This window comes from Ornithorhynchus anatinus, chromosome 5 (genome assembly GCF_004115215.2).
Source record: "Ornithorhynchus anatinus isolate Pmale09 chromosome 5, mOrnAna1.pri.v4, whole genome shotgun sequence".
NCBI lineage: Eukaryota > Metazoa > Chordata > Mammalia > Monotremata > Ornithorhynchidae > Ornithorhynchus > Ornithorhynchus anatinus.
In genome coordinates, this window is record NC_041732.1 from 51749854 (window position 1) to 51764545 (window position 14692).

General features: G+C 44.1%; 1 long non-coding RNA gene across 2 annotated transcripts in view; it reads right to left on the reverse strand.

Moving 5' to 3' along the window:
• The window catches only part of LOC120638379, a 125526-nt gene extending 121110 nt beyond the window's left edge, over positions 1–4416 (reverse strand). For both annotated transcript variants that reach the window (XR_005660015.1, XR_005660016.1), the window contains exon 1: positions 4311–4416. This is a non-coding gene — a long non-coding RNA (uncharacterized LOC120638379). The remainder of the gene's footprint in view (positions 1–4310) is intronic.
• Positions 4417–14692: the final 10276 nt, after the last annotated feature.

Consider the following 14692-nt stretch of genomic DNA (forward strand, 5'->3'; position numbering starts at 1 on the left):
ATGATGTCCACACAAGTCAGACAGGCATTTAGAGTATTTGCCACTTGTGAATAAAACACCGCAATTAACAGTGAGTAAACTGAATTCGATCTGAATGCCCATTAAATGATGTGCTTGCAAATTCTGAGCCCCTCAGTCAATTGTATTTATTGAGCACTTACTGTGTGCCAAGCACTTTACTAAGCCCTTGGAAGAGTACACTATAGCAATATAACAGACATAATCCCTGCCCACAATGAGTTTACGGTCCCCAGGGGAGACAGACATTAATATAAATAAATTACAGATATGTTTGTAGATGCTGCAGGGATGGGAGAGGAATGAATAAAGGGAGCAGGTCAGGGTGACCTAGAAGGGAGTTGGAGAAGAGGAAAGGGGAGCTTAGTTAGGGAAGGCTTCTTGGAGGAGATGTGCCTTCAATAAAACTTTGAAGGAGGGGAGAGTAATTTTTGGATTGGAGCAGGAAGGGCTTTCCAGGCTAGAGGTAGGACATGGGTGATAGGTCAGCAGTAACATAAACGAGATCAAAACACAGTGAGAAGGTTAGCATTAGAGGAGTGAAGTGTGAGGGCTGGGAAGTGAGGTAGGAGATGGCAAGGTGATTGAGGGTTTTAAAGGTGTTTCTCTATAAATCAATAATGTGCATATGTGCTACAGGTGACTGAGAGTCCCTGAGTGCTTAGTAGTAGCCGGGAAGAGTTGGTCTGGAGAGAAGAAAATGAATAGCCCCACCTGGATGGGCCCTGATTATTCATTCATTCATTCAATCGTATTTATTGAGCGCTTACTATATGCAGTCCCAGGGGATCACAGGGCTGAACCTCAGAGGATCTGGTCTAAAGGGGAGTCCCCAATCACCCTACATCTTGGCCCCCAGGGGCCCATATGACACCACCAATGCAACTCCTGTGCGAAGCCATCTCTAACTGTGCCCACCCCAATGGCACATTATGTGACAGCATGATAATAATTATAATAATAAGAACTGTGGTATCTATTAAGCACTTACTATGTGGCAGGTGCTGTACTCGAGAAGATACAAACTGAACAGGCCCCGCATGGGGCTCACAATCTAAGTAGGAGGGAGAACAAGTATTGAATCCTCATTTTGCAGTTGAGGGAACCGAGTCACCGAGAAATTGACTTACCCAAGGTCACATATCAGACAAGTGGTGGAGCTCAGATTAGAACCCAGGTCCTCTGATTCCCAGCCCTGTGCTCTTTCCAGTTGGCCAAGCTGCCTCTCAATGAATGATGAATTAAATGCACAGGCCACATGAGCTTATTAAAGGGGCACTTTTCCACCACATGGTGATACAGCAATTCCCCATGTCAACCCCAAAATATAGAACCCCTCTCACTTCCCTCCTGTTCTCAACCTCCCCTTTTCCCCTAAAACTGTGGGAGTGTCTGCCCATTTGAAAACAGAAGTGGGTGCCCCGAGTTGGTTATTCAATCATTTTTTGAGTATTTTCTGTATGCGAGCACAATACCCGATCTCCCCTCGAGGAACTTAAATGTAACCAGTTAACGTTCTAAAGGAGCTTGCAGTCTAATGACAAATATATCCATGTGGCAAGGACCCAGATTTCTGGACAAATTGTGTAGATTGGCTTGTCAGTCATGTATGGCTCTATCGAGCCACATCCACATATATGGACCGGATCTCACCGTCAGCTGTGTCACCGTAAAATTTGAAAGACAAGCTATATATACTTATCTTTTCTCCATCACTGCCCACATATGCTTCAGGCTTTCAGTCATAGAAAAAGGAAGTGAGATGATTTGTGTAGCTTTTCAATTGGAGAAATAAGGAAGAAATGTGGTGTGTTCACTGGCCCAGGTTTAACCCCCTCTTCCCAGTTTCCCATAAATTGCCACAAACCCTACTCATCCACAGTGCGGAAATCCTGCCCATGTTTCAAAGTTTTGACAAATTCGAAAAGAGGCAATAGTTCAGTTTAGATTTTAGTTCCTGAGGCGAGGTTTATTTACATTAAAATCCAAATGGGAGGTTATCAGTTTTTCAAAGGCATTTATACGTATTGTTGAGCTGTCCATTCTGCATTGATCTAGAATCACCTGTGTGCATTACTCTCGTGAGAACTGCAGAGCTCTGGATGCCATCAGTACAGAGAAGCAGGGTGGACGAGTGGATAGAGCACGGGCCCGAGAGTCAGAAGGACCTGAGTTCTAATACCGGCTCTGACGCTGTCTGCTCTGTGACCATGGGCAAGTCACTTCACTTCTCTGGGCCTCAGTTAACTCATCTGTAAAATGGGGATTAATACTCTCAGCCCCATGTGGGACATGGAATGTGTCCAATCTGAATACCTTGCATCTACCTAAGCACTTAGAATAGTGCCTGGCACATGGTAAGCGCTTAACAAATATCTAAAAATACTTAGGAAAAATACAGAGAAATTGGAGTAATGGAACCATAGGGAGCCAAAGTGTTTCTCAGTACAGGTTTTGATTATTTGGACCACAGACAGAGGGACAAATATAAACCACCATGCCACCTCCACATTACAAAATTCATTTGTTTTTGACCTGCTTAATGTTAGGCACTCAATCACCTTGCCCCCTCCTATGTCACCTCGCTACTTTCATACTACAACCGAGCCTGCACACTTTGCTCCTCTAATGCTAACCTTCTCACTGTTCCTCAATCTTGTCTACCTTGCCACTAACCTCTCACCCACGCCCTCCCTCTGACCTGGACTGTCCGGCCTCCTCATACAGACAGTGTCTCTCCCCTACTTCAAAGCCTTATTGAAGGCACATCTCCTCCAAGAAGCCCTCCCTTCCTCTTCTCTCACTCCCTTCTGCATCAACCTGACTTGCTCCCATTATTCATCCTCCCTCCCAGCCCCGCAGCACTTATGTACATATCTGCAATTTATTTATATTAATGTCTGTTTCCCCCCTAGACTGTAAGCTTGTTGTGGGAAGGGATCGTGACTGTTTATTGTCGTATGGTACTCTCTCCAGAGAACAGTGGTCAGCACACGCTACACACTCAATAAATATGATTGACTGATTGCTAACTTCCTGAAGCACAGTAGTCTTGTAAATGGTGAAACCATTTGCCCAGTTGGAAATAAAACTGCATACAGGTTTGGCCATTACAAGCAGTGTCTGAGCCATCCCAGTGCTGGAAGCACTGGAAATAGAAGCTAAGGGCACTGGGAAGGTAGGCAGCCCTTAGTATGGTGCTCTGCACACAGTAAGGGCTTAATAAAGCCTATTCCTGCTATTACTGTAGAAGTATTGGACTGTTTCAAGTAATACCAGCTAGTGGGATTGGTTTCAGGTCTGGAAAGTAGTGATGTGAGCAACAATAATAATAATCAGTCCATCAGTGGTAATTATTAAGCACTTACTGTGTGCAGAAGGCTGTACTGAGCACTTGGGAGAGTTCCATATGGCAGAGTTGGTAGACACATTCCCTGCCCACAAAGAACTTTCAGCCTAGAGGGGGAGACAGACATGAATGTAAATAAATAAATTACAGCTGTATACGTAAGTGCGGTGGTGCTGAAGGTGGGATGAATAACCTGTGTTCAAAAGGTTCAGATCCAAGGGTGTAGACCATGCAGAAGAGGAGGGAGTTTGGGAAAAGCGGGATTAATTAGGGAAGGCCTCTTGGAGGAGATTTGAGCCACAAGATCACATCCCATACTGATTGGGGCATTTTTTAAGTGCTTACTCTCTGCCAAGTGTTCATTCGCTCCAACATATTTATAAAGTGCTTACTTGTGCAGAGAACTGTACTAAGCGCTTAGGATAGTACAATACAGCAATGAAGAGTGACAATCACTCCCTTCAAGGAGTTCACAGTCTAGAGCTTAGGATAGTATAATAGAGCAATAAAGAGTGACAGTGACTCCATACAAGGAGCTCACAGTCTGGAGGGGGAGAGACAGACATCAGTACAAATAGACATCAATATAAATAAAAAAAATTGCAGATATTTACATAAGTGCTGTGGGGTGGAGAGATGGAGGAAGAGCAGTGGAAGCAAGTCAAGACAACTCAGAAGGGAGTGGGAGATGAGGAAAAGTGGCGCTTAGTCTGGAAAAGCCTCTTGGAGGAAATATGCCTTCAGTAAGGCTTTGAAGCACAGTCCCAATTGCACATGAGACTTGCTTCCTCAGAAGGACAGATGAGGACTCTGTGATCCAGAGAAGTTGTGCCCAGCCCAAGGTCACACAGCCGAAGCCAGGCTGGAACCCGGATCTCCTGAGTTCCAGGCCCACACTCCTTCCACTAGACCCCACTGTGTCCCATGAGGGACAGTATCTTACCTCATTCCACTCTTTTTCAAGTCCTGTGTCCACCTCCCCGTTCCTGTGTTCCCTCTCCAAAATACCTGCCATGAAGTAAACAACTGCCCCAGGACAGGATCTAGCTGGATTTGACCCCTAAACAGTTCTAGAAAAGGAAGATGAGTAGCTGCTGGGGATGAGTTACAGCAAACATGAACCCTTCCCTCTTATCTGGGGGCAAAGGGAATCCTTGGCATGAAAGTACACAAATATTTGCCAAACCCTGGACGTTTCTGTACATTCTGATACCTCTGACAACTATGGAGTACAACCACGTATCCTGTGAGCTTTCTTTTGCAGTTGGGATATCTAGATAGACACCAATAATTGCTTACACACACTCTTCGTTAATGTGACAGGAGATGTGTAATCGTATATTTCCTTATAATGTCATTGTCGCAATGAATGGCTTCATCCTTATCATTTCCCTTGTCTAATCACTTAATTACCTTAGTCTCACTGGAAAGAAATATCCAGCTAGAATAATGGAGCGGCGCATTTCAATTTAATCTTTTTGCATTCAGCCAGCGTACTTCTGAATATTTTTATTTCCAAGACCATGGAAATATATCGTTGGCAATACACTGTTGGTACGGCCCGGTGAAATGCCACAGCCGTGGTTTGAGAGTTAATTGAGATAAACGTAGGGATGGAAATTAAATGTCAGCTCACCTGTTCATCAATAATTGAGTGGTTACCTGTCCCATCAAAAGAAAGTGGTGCATTTTCAAGTTACTAAATCTACAGTCTCTGTATTCTGGAAACTGATCTAGCTATTAGGTCAGTACCAGGCAAGTTCCCAAGAGCAACTTAAAGATAGGCAATAGCATGGTTGCTGAGGAAAGGGGTAATAATAATATGGTCTTAGCTTTTGTTAATTCGGGAGTAAAACATTAAAATGTGTTCGCGTTCCTGTCACAGTGTGCTGCCTCCTGCCAGTCTCTTCCCGCTCCCCCACTCCACCCCCCTCAGGTCACTGCATTCCCTGACCCTGGGGAAACAGGTGCAAGCCAATGCAAAGCCACCTTCACTGGAATCAATTCCTCTGTGCGGGTTCCCCGTCCTGTGGCCTCTGACTGAGTGTCACATTCCCCATCGGAGATACGTCATCGATTTTCTGGATATCGTGACTATAATACAAGCAGCTCATTGTTCTACGTGTAAGGGATACCTATTGAGAAGGACACTAGCACCTCCGAAATGCTAGCACCTTCAAAAATTGATCATTTTTCTACAAAAATGAGGACGTCACCTCAAAAAACTCCAGCTGTTGCGCACCCACCTCTGCATCGAACAAAAACTCCTCACTGTTGGCTTTAAAGCAGTCCATCACCTTGTCCCCTCCTACCTCACCTCACTACTCTCATACTACAACCCAGCCTGCAGAGTTGGCTCCTCTAGTGCTAACCTTCTCAGTGTGTCTCGCTTTCCCCTATCTCTCCCCTGACCCCTCTCCCATGCCCTGCTTTTGGCCTGGAATGCCCTCCTTCCTCAAATCCAACAGACAAGTTATTGTCCCTCTCTTCAAAGCCTTATCGAAGGCACGTTCCTCCAGGAAGCCTTTCCTGATCAAGCACCCCACCCTTTCCTCTTCTCCCCCTCACTTCTGCATCACCCTGACTTGCACCCTCTGTTCTTCCCCCCTCCCAGCCCCACGGCACTCATGTGTACATCGTAATTGATTTATATTAATGTCTGCCTCCCCCGCTCTACACTCTAAGCTCGTTGTGGGCAGGGAATGTGTCTGTTTATTGTTGTATTGTAGTCTCCCAAGAACTTAATGCAGTGCTCTGCACACAGTAAGTGCTCAATAAATACAATTGAATGCAGATGCCTAACAATCACCAATGGTATTTATTGAAGGCTTCCTACTTGCAGAGAACTGCACTAGGTGCTTAGGGAAGTACTGTACACAGCAGAGTTGGGAGATACATTCCCTGCCCACATGAGCTTGCAATAATAATTATGAAGTAGCTTGGCTTAGTGTAAAGAGCCCGGGCTTGGGAGTCAGAGGTCATGGCTTCTAATCCCCGGCTCTGCCACTTCTCAGCTGTGTGACCTTGGGCAAGTCACTTCACTTCTCTGAGCCTCAGTGACCTCATCTGTAAAATGGGGATGGAGACTGTCAGCCCCACGTGGGACAACCTGATTACCTGGTGTCTACCCCAGCGCTTAGAACAGTGTTTTCCACATAGTAAGTGCTTAACAAATGCCAACATTATTATTATTATTTAATTACAAAATCTAAATGAGCCATGAAGGGTGAAATTGGCAGCCACTTACTTGGAAGGTTCAAGGTGATAACCATATACTCAGAAGTTTGTACTTGTTCAGGTCTCAGCATTTCACATTTGCAGAATTTGTTTGCTTCCTGAGCAAAATCAGTAAGAGTGCGGTAAGCGAGTGCGCTATTTACCTTCCTGATAGGAAATAATGGATTAAGAGATGTGCTCTCCTAATAATAATAATGATAGTGATTGTGGTATTAAGTGTTTTCGATGTGTCAGACACTGTACTAAGTGCTGGGGTAGATACAAGCAAATCAGGTTGGACACAGACCCTGTTCCTCGTGGGGCTCACAGTCTCAATCTCCATTTTACATATGAGGTAACTGAGGCACAGAGAAGTGAAGTGACGTGCCCAAGGTCACACAGCAGACAAGTGGCGGAGCCAGGATTAGAACCCATAGCCTTCTGACTCCCAGGCCTGTGCTCTGTTCACTACGCCATGCTGCTTCTGTTCCCCCTCTATTCCCTTCTCAAATGTGGTTATGGATTTCTGGACCTTCCGTCACGTTCACGTTTTGTTTAATTTTTGTCTCCGTAAGGGTCATGGCCCTTATCGATTGGACCTGATAAAACACAAGGGAAGGAAGAGAGTACCTGTTATAATACCCTCAAGGATTTTAGCAGCTCTTATAATTGGAAATAGTTTCCAAGTTTCCTATTTGATGAATAAGAGCCAAGCTGGAATGCAATTCCATAATTCTCCAGTTGCTCACAGGGGATTATTTAATCATATCACAGAAATTGCAGGGTATTTATAGACCATCAGGGTTGCATCTCTGCTGCATCTATCTCTCCTTGGACTACGGTAACCCTTGGCACTTGGACACAGTTGAGCCATTAACCAGTTGGAAAATGTAACTGCAGGGGGAGTATTGGACTTTGTTCGGATGAGGCTAGATCAACATTTCCATTACAAACCCCTGCTAAAAGCATGACACACTTGGCTTCAAACTGAAACCAGAACTTACACATCTGCCCCAGCTTATATTAAGTTCGCAAGCTCCATTTTTCTTCTCATTAGAGTTGAGAAATATTGAAATTTTCTAACCGGAGGAATCTAATCTATTATTTCTTATCGCGGGTGATTGGATTGGATTTGGGGGTGGTAAAAGAGTTGAAAGGGTGGAGAGTAATGGGGAGAGAGTTGTTTGGATTTTTTTAAATAGTATTTATTAAGCACTTAGTATATGCCAGGCACTGTATTAAACACTGGAGTAGATAAAAGCCAATCATGTTGGACACAGTCCATGTCCTACTTGGGTCTTGCAATCTTAATCCCCATTTTACAGATCAGATAACTGATACCCAAGGAAATTAAGTGTCTTGCCCAAGGTCGCACAGCAAACAAATTGGTGCATTTTAAATTAGAGTTAATTCTGTAGTAATAGCAGCAATAGTATTTATTTAGTACTTGCTATGTGCAAAGTACTATCCTAAGCATTGGGAAAGAAGTACATATGTGTGGTATGATATGGACACCGTTCCTAGCCCCCGAAGGATTCCCAGCCAAAAATGAAGAGGATAAGGGCGTTGACAACAGCCCTGTCACTCCGTCAGTAAATGATACTTACTGAGCATTTTCTCTGTGCAGAACACTGTTCTAAATGCTTGGGAGGGTACAATGCAGGGGAGTTGGTAGGCACATTTCCTGCCCACCAAGAGCTTATAGTCTAGAGAGTACAAAGTGAGCAGCGTGGCTCAGTGGAAAGAGCATGGGCTTGGGAGTCAGAGGTCATGAGTTCGAATCCAGGCTCTGCCACTTGTCAGCTGTGTGACTGTGGGCAAGTCACTTCACTTCTTTGTGCCTCTGTTACCTCATCTTTAAAATGGGGCTTAACTGTGAGCCTCACGTGGGACAACCTGATTACCCTGTATCTACCCCAGCGCTTAGAACAGTGCTCGGCACATAGTAAGCGCTTAACAAATACCAACATTATTAAAGTGGAGAGAAGCATTGTTGCCTAGTAATGATAATAATAACAATGATATTAGTAAAACGCTTACTGTGTGCCAGGCACTGCATTAAGTACTGGGGTAGATAGAAGCGAATTGGTTTGGACACAGTCCTTGTCCCACATGGGACTCACAGTCTCAATCCCCATTTTACAGATGAGGTACTGAGGCCCAGAGAAGTGAGGTGACTTGCCCAAGGTCACACGGCGGCCAAGTGGCAGAGCCAGGGTTAGACCCCATGACCTTGTGACTCCCAGGCCTATGCTTTATCCACTATGCCATGCTGCTTCTCTAGTGAAAAAGATCACGGGCCTGAGAATCAGAGGTCCTGAGTTCTATTTCCTACTGCCATTTATCTGCTGTGTGACCTAAGTCAAGTTACTTAACTTCTCTGTTCCTGTTTCCTGATTTGTAAAATGGAGATTTAAATGCCTGATCTCCCTCCCTCTTAGACTATGAGTCCCACTGTGTCTGACCAGATAATCTTCAGCGCTTAGAGCAGTGCTTGGCACATAATAAGAGCTTAACAAATACCATCATCATCATTATTATTATTATTGTATCTACCCCAGTACTTAGTGCAGCGCTTAGCATATAGTAAGCACTTAACAGTAACCACAATTATTATTAATGTAAGGACAGGGAAACACAAATACCAAAAAGCAAAGATGATTGCAAACATGAACGGAGCAGCTGGATTTCAGGTTCCTCTCAGCTCAGTCCAGGAGTTCCAGAAGTCACCGTTGTGGTTAGGGCAGTGACCTTCTCAGCGTTGTAAAAGTTGAGAAGACCTCACCCTGCCAATGGTCAAGGTGTTCCCCAGGCTGAAGCAGGGGTCGATAGGACCCCCAGCGTCTTAGGGGAGGGGTTCCCCCTTGCACCACACAGTGGGCCTGTGACTGGCTCCCAGTGATTTTTCTTGGCGCCCTTCCCCAGTTAAGCCCTCTTTTTCTCAGCTTGCTCTCCCTTTCTGCGTCTATGCACCTGGATCTGTGATCTTTGGACGTTTTGTATTCAACCAACTTCCAATCCCACAGCACTGAGCTACATCTCTTTAAATGATATATTATGAACTATTTGTTGATATTAATGTCTGCCTCCTCCTCTAGATTATAAACTTGTTGAAGGCAGGGAACGTGTCTGCTAATTCTGTTGTACTCCCCCAAGTGCTTAGTGCAGCGTGCTACACTTAATAAGCGCTCAATAAGTACAACTGATTGACAGTTTGATTGAATAGAGAAAGGCCATAGCCCAGTCCCTTTCAGTAGCACAAGACTGGGCTTCCAGTTGGATAGGCAGAGGGGGAATGGTTAGCCATCCAGGGAGTCCTATGCAGTTAGAATGAAGAGTGATTAAACGTTCCCCGATGCTTATAAATTTCCACCGAATACGTCAGCCTGCTGGACCCTATTTCCTGTTTTTTCTCAACGAGCCGCACATCCATTTTCACCTGCCTGAAACCTTTTACTGGTCCAGGGACAAATAAATCACATTTAGTATATTCCCTGGACAGTTGAGCTAAAAAAAGGATATCAACATGAAGGACAATTGCAGTGTCGGCCTGTCATCGAGTCCCCATAGGTACTGTGAAAAATTACATCCAATAAAATAACATTTTTCAAACTGTGACACTACCCTTAAATTTATCTTTGGCCACAAATGAGTTCTGAAGAGAACATTTGGGTGCAAACTACTTTTTAAGCCCTGAATGGCATTTTGGAAATAAATTGCATTATTAATTTATTATAGCCTAATTGTTTTGCTTCACCAGTCATGTTTACAAGTGTAGACATTCATTATCTCTTCTTTCTTAATCATCTCAGTTACTAACAGAAAAACTTGTAAAAAAATAACCAACACTGGGTGATTTTAAAATGAGCTAATATTGCAAAACCCCTTATTGAAGCTGAGGGAAGTGATTTTTTTATTTCCCTTTCTGTGTCCATTTTGACATTCAGTATGTCCTCCCTTATTTGAATGTCGGTGGCAATCCGCTAGAGTACTCACTGAAGAACATGGAGAGCTGAGGACAATGTTTGCGTTTCTTAATTTTAGCAGACGTAGAGAAATATTTGTGCAGGTGTTTCTTAGCTTCAGGTTGCAAACATGCGAATGTTTGTTCTATAAGGAATGGAAAAAAAATCCAGTCGATGCATAGTGTAAACTTCCATTAAAATTGAAGGTCGGCTAAATAAGAGTGAGAAAAAATTAGTCTTTTTGTAGTACTTATGATTAGGTTCCTCTGCAAGGTATTTGTTTCCTCGTCAACAAAGTTTTCCCTAAAGCATCCCGCTCTAATGGATTGATTAGCCAGTCCTTTATTTTTATTTTTCCCTCCTCTAGTGATCTCCACACACAACTCCTTCTCTCATCACCTTAACCTCTCCCTAAAATATACATGCAAATATTACCACCACCACCCCCCGTCCCGACCTCCCCAGCCACCACTAGCACACAGAGACTGTCTTTAATGCTTCTACCAGAAAGCAGACCGAGGTGGACAGAAGGGCAAAATTCAGTTCTATTCATTCTTTTGCATGGCAGCTCTAGAAAAAGGCTTGAAATAAATGAGTAAAATAGAGGTTGGAGATTGAATTATGCCTGTTCTCGTTATATACCCATGAGCGCATATCATTGTAGAGAGCCAAGCCCGGGAGTTAGAGGATCTGGGTTTTAATCCCAGCCCTGCCACTTGTCTGCTGGGTGACCTTGGACAAATCATTTCATTTCTTTATGCCTCATTTGCTCCTCTGTAAAATGCGAGGGATCCAATACCTGTTCTCTTCCAACTTAGTCTGCGAGTTCCATGTGGGACAGGGACTCTGTTTGACCTGATTATCTTATATCTACTCCAGCATTTAGTACAGTGCTTGGCATATGATAAACATTTAACCAATACCATGATTTGATGATCATTATTATTGCTATTATTATTGCTGTCATTGTTATATCAGGTATGGTCTAGACACGCACCGAGTTCACGGTATAGGAGGTGGGGAGACCAGGTATCTTAGCCTCAAGTTACAGATGAGGACGTTAAGTATGTCCATAATCTCCTGACTCACGCGCCTGTACTCTTTCTACTAGGCCACACTGTCTGTCTTAGCAAATTCACCATTAGCTTCAAAGATTAAATGACACTTCCCCCAATGCCTAACCTACAACCAGGAGATAGTATGGTCCTGAGAGATAGTACTAATAATGTTGGTATTTGTTAAGCACTTACTATGGGCAGAGCACTGTTCTAAGCGCTTACTATGTGCAGAGCACTGTTCTAAGTGCTGGGGTAGATTCAGGGAAATCAGGTTGTCCCACGTGAGGCTCACAGTCTTAATCCCCATTTTGCAGATGAGGTAACTGTGGCACAGAGAAGTTCTGTGACTTGCCCACAGTCACATAGCTGACAAGTGGCAGGGCCGGGATTCAAACCCATGACCTCTGACTCCCAAGCCCATGCTCTTTCCACTGAGCCATGTTTCTTCTCAATGTTGGTATTTGTTAAGCGCTTAGTACATGCCAAGCACTATTCTAAGCGCTGGGGTAGATACAAGGCAATCACGTTGTCCCACGTAGGGCTCACAGTCTTCATCCTCATTTTACAGATGAGGTACCTGAGGTACAAAGAAGTTAAGTGACTTGCCCAAGGTCACACAGCTGACAAGTAGAGGAGCCGGGATTAGAACCCATGACCTCCGATTCCCAAGCCCGGGCTGTTTCCAGTGAGCCACGCTGCTTCTCTTGCACTTTAAGGGCTATTCACTCTAGCCCTTAATGTGCCCTGCTTGCTAAGCAATGTCCATTCGAGACAGGTTCCCTTTCCTAGACCATTGTGTAAATCGGTTGGGAGGAACTGTACAGAAATGACTGAAGTTGGGTAAAATGGCATATTATCAGAATAGAACATGAAACCAGCCCAGGTCTCCTGCCAGTGCCGGCTCTATGGGCACCCAGGGTGTGATACTGAAGCAAGCTGGAAATGCTTGTAGGAGAAACGTTGGGAATTCTGTCAAAGGCCCTTTTACGTGCTCTAATGTTATTTTAGTCATAACAGAACAACTGCTTCCGGGAGCTATACAGAGACTTTTCAGAAGGGCACAGAGAGCTGTGGAAGATTTTAGTAGATCCTGAGGTCAAACTTTAATTAGATTTACGATTATATTTTCTCTCTATTTGTGTAACTGTTCAATTAGTATTTAAATAGCACAGTGCTTTTAATGGGCTATTAGCAGAAAATGTTACACGATTATTATTTTTTGTTATTGCGTTATTATGCCTTCATACAGGTCCTTTCTCAGAGGACCCCAATTATCTAGTCCCTCCACTTGAGAGAAGAAATGAAGCCAGTGTCTGCACAGATGAAGGAAAGTAGAGGCCTGAGCTTCTACCTGGATAATTCAATGAATTTGGATAGGCGAACTGGATGACCCTGGCCCTAAACACATTCTCAACAGCAGGAGAGGGTTTGGGGGACCTGGATGATCTGGATAATTGCCCCAAATCCCCATTTCCTTCTGCCTGTCTCTATGCAGGTATTAAATATGATGCTCTGTCTGGGCTCATGTACAAGGTGGAAGAATTGCAATCTGAAGTCGGAGATGCAGGCAAGGCGTGGAAAACAGCCATTCTCTATGCCCTTTATGGCCACCTATTCCTGGCTACCTAGCATGGTTCGTAGCAGTCAGTTGCCCCAGAGGGAGCTAGGGAGGGAAGCAAGCACTTTTTTTTCAACTGAATTACTCCACATTTTGGCACGAGCAGTTTGGTAGTCAGAGATCCTGGGTTCTAATTTTGCCTCCACCACATGCCTGCTGAGTGAGACCTTAGACCAGTAGTATTTAACTAGCACAGTGCTTTTAATGGGCTATTAGCAGAAAATGTTACACGATTATTATTTTTTGTTATTGCGCAGAAATGGAGATTCAATGTCTGTTCTCCCTCCTACTTAGAGGGACAGCCCCATATGGCACCTGATTTCCTCGTATTTACCCCAGAGCTTAGTACAGTGCTTGATGCGCAGTAAATGCTTAACAAATGCCACAATTATTAACTTTTTCAGTCCTCTATGGGATCCTGAAGGTCAGTATCATGCAGTAATGCTGATAGCAATACACTGCACAGTCTCCCTAGTGCTCCTCCCAAAACGCATTCATTCATTCAGTGCTTATTGTGTGCAGAGCACTGTACTAAGCACCTGGGAGAGTACAATATAACATTCCCTGCCTACCTTACTACCAGGGTAAGGTAGTAGACAAGGTAAGGTAGACTCAGGTACTGGAAGCTTTGAATTTACTGTCTGGTAACAAGCTCTAATTCATGTTGAACGCTTGCCTCTGAACATCTCTGTAACATTGCACTTTCCTTTCTTGATTATGTGAATGCCGGTTGTCTACCTGCTGGCATGAGCAATTTGATTTTGCTTGCCCCCATTAGACTTATATTTTAATCTTCTTAGAGGCCCAGGTTCAGCAAGTGCTCTGCAGGCACTGAAATGCAGGTGTGGTTATTTATAACTCTGAGAGCTGCCTTACGGGTTCATGTAGGGTAAAGGCTCCTCTAAGAATCAACTCAGTCAGTCAACAAAAAAATCCCGGGGTGGGTAGCCTTGTGCTAGCTGCTCAGTTTAAGAAGCAATCCAGGGTGAAATGAGCCTGTTTTTCCTTTTCTTTTTAAAGCACTGTATGGAATATCTTCCTTTTTAGCTTCATGTTCCCATCTAGATGTATCTTTCCATTAAGATCTATTCCCACACGTTTCTCTTTCTGGGTCCAGGTGTATCGGTAATGGATGTGAGGAGGCAATAGTTTGCTGTGATAGCCTGCAAACCACCTTCTTCCATTTCCAAGTGCCCACGTCTCAACGTTGAGGAAAACCGTAGGCTCAGAGGATGTTGTTACTTGCTTGTCTTCCTTCACTCCAATCCTGTAGTTTTCATATTGCAGGAGGCACAAGAGTGGTTGGACATTCCAGCTTTGTAAAGTGAGTTGATGAAGTAGGAGCATGGAAGTTGGATGAATTGAACTGGAAGGTAGATGGGGAGATTCAAGAGAGACAGGTGCACGGTGGAGAAACTGTTGTGGAGAGACTGGTGTAGAACGATTATGGCAAGTGTGATTTGAGAAT